The sequence below is a fragment of the Syzygium oleosum genome, unplaced genomic scaffold, assembly GCF_021117445.2.
Source record: "Syzygium oleosum isolate NSW1041296 unplaced genomic scaffold, Sole_v2.1 Sole_v2.10, whole genome shotgun sequence".
Taxonomy (NCBI): Eukaryota; Viridiplantae; Streptophyta; class Magnoliopsida; order Myrtales; family Myrtaceae; genus Syzygium; species Syzygium oleosum.
In genome coordinates, this window is record NW_026607494.1 from 2,892,190 (window position 1) to 2,897,405 (window position 5,216).

At 44.3% G+C, this 5,216-nt stretch overlaps 1 pseudogene; it reads right to left on the reverse strand.

The window, feature by feature from the left end:
- Window positions 1-318: 318 nt before the first annotated feature.
- LOC115678586 (70 kDa peptidyl-prolyl isomerase-like) lies at window positions 319-2,935 on the reverse strand (annotated as a pseudogene).
- Window positions 2,936-5,216: the final 2,281 nt, after the last annotated feature.

Sequence of the window (5,216 nt, forward strand, 5' to 3'; positions counted from 1 at the left end):
CAATCTTCTATTTACATTGTTAGCACTCCAGTGTTTAATGAGTGAACAAAGCATATAGAGATGGATTGTCATTTTGTTTGGAAAAAGGTAAATTGTGATGATATACGGTTGGTGCACACATGTTTTGAGGGCAGCTAGCATACATTTTCAAGAAGCATCTTTGAGTGGACGAGTTTCGTACATTTGTCACAAATTAGGCTTTTTTGATATGTACGCCCCAACTTGAAGCTATAGTGTTAGCAAGTTGGGCCTATTTATGTATTTGGCTCACGTAGTTGTACAAGACTTAACCTAAGCCTATAAATTCTTCTTTTGATCTCAATAATAAAGTATTCTCTGTTTCACAAACACAGTGGTGAAACGAATCACTTGGACAAAAAGCATTTTGTGATGCCAAATTTCGGTAGTCACCTTCTTGTATTTCTTGGATGCGCACTAGAACTTCCCTGTCTTGAACAGAGAAGTCCCGTCATTCTTTATGCTTTCGGATGCTTCTAACTTTTGAAGAGTGTTCATCTTCCAAAACGATTTGTCCCGTAAAGAAGGGAACTTGATTCCACGAGTAACGATATTCTTTAATGGTATGAGATAAAGTGAAAAAGAACATGAAAATGACCTTAATAAAATCTATCAATACAACTTCGTAACTCAACAGTGAATTTGCCAAGACCGCCAAATCATCCAGACGGATGACGGTATTGGTACTCATGGTCACAAGGGCTCAGGATTGCTCTGTCTAGGCCCTCATTGACTTGTTCTGCGCAGGAGTAAACACTCATAATCAGCTTTTACTCGTTCGACGAAGTTGGAAATTGTTGTCTGAGAGTGCCGATGAAGGCATAGTACCTTCAAGAGCTACATACTCGAAAGGCTTCCTCGGTCAATCCCTTCTTCTCAAAAGTGCTTCCATCTTCAAATTTACCAATATATGCCACTGAAGGAAAGAATTCTTTAGCACGATCATTAAACAGGAGAGCTCTAAATTGACATTTACATTATAAGAGATCGCTCCACTTTGTTTACAGTAAATCACCTTTGACAACTGATTCTTTATCAGGATGGTCAAAGCATTCACTGGCTCTTACGATCTCTGTAAGTACTTTCTTATCTCCAGTAACATCAATCACACTTTCCAGCGCAGTTAACTCGAGCAGGATGACTAAATTGGAATCGGCTGATGCACCGACTTCAATGCTTATAGGTACACTTTGTCATCACCTGAAGCTATCTGAATAATACGAGGAGGCAAGTTCGAGTTCAACCCACTATGCTCGATTTGAAACTCCACTTCTCCATCGGACTTTGAGATGACAGCTACTGTCCTCAAGCATCGCTTCATATTTGACTGCAACAAGAGCAATTATTTGTGAATTCCCTCCCATTCTCAATATATCCAAGGATAGAAAGTTGTCAAAAGTTCTTTTTTTTCCTGGAATTTGCTCCTGGCGCATTTGTTAGGGCAAAAGTACACTAGAAGTGCCATAACTTGTGTACGGCGATCACTTTGGTGCCATAACTTTTTTTCGGATCGCTTTGGTGCCAAGTCGGAGGAAAATCGATCACTTTAGTGACTCCGGCCAAAATTCCGGTCAAAAAGCTGACCTAGCATTTATATTAAAAAAAATGGTCTAACTTGTACACGGTGAAAATTACGTGGCTTTTTTTCGAATTTTTAATTTAAAAAAAAAAAAGTTGCAGCAGCGGCGAGGGAGCCCTCGCCGCTGCTGCCGCCAACCCACCACCGCCGGGAAGGGCCGGCGGTGGTGGGCGCAGTGGTCGGCGAGGGTCGCCGGCCCTTGGCCGGGGCCCGGCGACCCTCGCAGAGCCTAGGGAGGGCTGGATCCGGCGACCCTCGCCGAGCCCAGCGAGGGCCGGATCCGGCGAGGCGAGACCTCGCCGTCGCCTCGCCGTTGCGACCCAGGCGACGGCGAGGTCTTGCCTTGCCCAGCCAAACCTCGCCGTCGCGACCCGGGCGACGGCGAGGTTTGGCCTCGCCTTCGTCCGGCGAAGTCTCCCTCGCCCAGACCAAACCTCGCCGTCGCGACCCGGGCGACGGCGAGGTTTGGCCTCGCTTCTCGGCGAGGCGAGACCTCGCCGTCGCTCGGGTCGCGACGGCAAGGTCTCGCCTCTCCGGATCCGGCCCTCGCTGGGCTCGGCGAGGGTCGCCGGGCCCCGGCCAGGGGCCGGCGACCCTCGCCGACCACTGCGCCCACCACCGCCGGCCCTTCCCGGCGGTGGTGGGTTGGCGGCAGCAGCGGCGAGGGCTCCCTCGCCGCTGCTGCAGGTTTTTTTTTTTTTTTAATATAATTTAATTTTTTTAAAAAAAAGTACACGTCAGCGGGCTAAACGGCGTCGTTTTTGGTTTTTAATGCTGACTGGACCTCTCCGGCGAGCCGTGTCAGCGCCACATCGGATTTCCGGCGAGCCACGTCAGCATTGGCACTAAAGTGATCGATTTTCAAAAAAGTTGGCACCAAAGTGATCCGAAAAAAAGTTATGGCACCAAAGTGATTGCCGTACACAAGTTATGGCACTTCTAGTGTACTTTTGCCCATTTGTTAGTACCTTACTAGGAAGATAAATCAGCCTAAAAATCATGAAACTCTGAACTCAAACTTGTGTGGTTGTGTGTGACGGTGCAGTTAAACAGACATCGGACAACTTTTCCTTATTTCCATATAAGCGGCATCTCATCGAATGTTTAAAACACTAAGCAAATAAAGCGATTACCTAAAACTTTATCAGCGTCCCAACCACAGTGACCAGTAGCCCAGTCCTCTCCCTCTCTAATAATCTTCTTCATGAGTCCTTCTTCTCCTGTCAAATTCCAGACGCTAGTCCACGATACCATCTCGATGTTGAAAATGAGAGTGGCGTTGGGAGGGATGCGCGGTGGAGATCCCACGTCACCATAAGCCAAGTTCGGAGGTCTCATGAAGATCACTCTCTCTCCCCTCTTCGTCGTGGCAACTCCCTCGTCCCATCCTTTTATTACCTCATCTTAAATTTAGTCCACTGTCTCATCAGCAAGGAGGCAACCTAAATTAGCAGGAAGCATAAAAGCGAGTTCACAAATATTTGCATCGCGAGATATTAGATATGTCAGGATTGTATGAGAACTTTGCAGCCAATGGTCCTTCCAAGAAATGTTCATGGGGGGAATTCAATGCTAGAACACCACGAAAAGGGGGCTCAAAATGCATTTTCCTTCTAGTTGCCTAATATTTCATACTTAACTCATCATAAAAGAGAAGAAAAAGATATCCAATTAGCCTCTATGCAAATGCAGGATCTATGTTGAATGAGTCAATGTTCTATGTGGTCAATAAGCTGGAGAATGTTTATGTTGCTATTCTACAGGGGTTTGTTGCAGCACGTTGCTGCACATTAGTGAGTCTCGTCTATTGCTATTTTTTAGGTTATGTTTTAGCTGTTTCCATTGTTGCTCTATTTATATAAAGATCTTATGTCAGATGAAGTAGGTGGTTAAGGGCAATAAAGCATTCGTTTTCTCGTCTGTTTGTTTTCTTATGAGTCCTGTGACTTTTATTTTAACAGTGGTATTAGAGCCACAAAAGAAACGTGAGTGTGTTGAGTGTTCAAAAGGAGAGTCTTGAGTGTTCAAACACGTGAGGAAAGAGAGTCCTGGACAGTAGCTTCAGTTGCAACAGCAACCCGTGAGTGAGCATATTATTTTTTGCTTACAGCAGTAGCAGTGGTTCTTCTTTATAGCAGTAGTGATGGCCACAGAGAATTTTCTACAACCCTCTATACCTCATTTTGATGGTCATTATGACCATTGGAGTATGTTGATGGAGAATTTCCTCAAGTCTAAGGAGTATTGGGACGTTGTTTCTTCTGGAATTGCAGAACTAGAAGGAGCAACTTTGATAGCAGCACAACGAACAGCTCTTGAAGAGGCAAAGCTAAAGGACCTCAAAGCAAAGAACTACTTGTTTCAAGCAATAGACAGGTCCATCATGGAGACAATCCTTTGCAAGGACACTTCCAACAAATATGGGATTCCATGAAGAAGAAGTATCAAGGCTCTGCAAGAGCAAAGAGGCAACAACTACAAGCTCTTCGTACGGACTTCGAAACACTACGAATGAAGTCAGGGGAGTCAGTCACAGATTATTTTTCAAGAACGATAGCAATCGTCAATAAAATGCGAATCCACAGTGACAAGACGGAGGACGTCACCATTGTTGAAAAAATTCTTCGATCCTTGACACCAAAATTCAATTTTGTTGTCTGTGCCATAGAAGAAGCTAAGGATATTGAAGAACTTTCAATTGATGAACTGCAAGGTTCTTTATTGGTTCATGAACAGAAACTCCAATACCAAGATACAGAAGAACAAGCCTTGAAGACCTCTACTAATTTTCGTCATTCTTCAGCAATAAGAATGAATAATGGTAGAGGGAGAGGAAGAGGATTCCACCAACGCAGCAGCACCATCAATCCAAGAATTGGAGGCTCTTCCTCTGATGATGCACGAAGTAGAGGTCGAAGACGGTATCCAACTGGCTTCAAGCCAAAACCAATAGACAAATCTAAAGTTGAATGCTTTAGATGCCACAAGTATGGACACTACAAGTCTGAATGTAGAACCAATCTCAGTCTACATGTGGAAGAAACAAATTTTGCTGCAGCAAATGAAGAAGAAGGAGAGACGCTCCTAATGGCATGTCAGGAGAAAGAAATGTCTTCACCAAATTTATGGTACCTTGACACTGGTTGTAGCAATCATATGTGTGGCAACAAGGAGGCATTCTCTTCAATCGATGATACCCACCGCACCAAAGTGAAGCTTGGGGATGATTCTACCATTTCGGTCATGGGAAAAGGTACTGTTCAAATCTCTTCAAAAGGGAAAATGCAGACCATGAATGATGTTTTCTATGTTCCTGAATTGAAGACAAACCTCATGAGTGCCGACCAATTACTTGAGAAGGGGTATGAAATTGTATTTAAAGGTGGAGTTTGCAAGATTTATGATCAGCAGCAGAACTTGCTTGTTCAAGTTGATATGACACCAAACAAAATGTTTCCTCTTCATCTTCATGATTATGCTCATGCTTGCTACAAGGCAAAATTAAAGGAGGAAGCATGGATTTGGCATTTCAAATATGGGCATCTTAATTTTGGTGGCTTGCGGACACTACACCAAAAGCAGATGGTGAAGGGACTTCCTCCAATCACAATCCCATCAG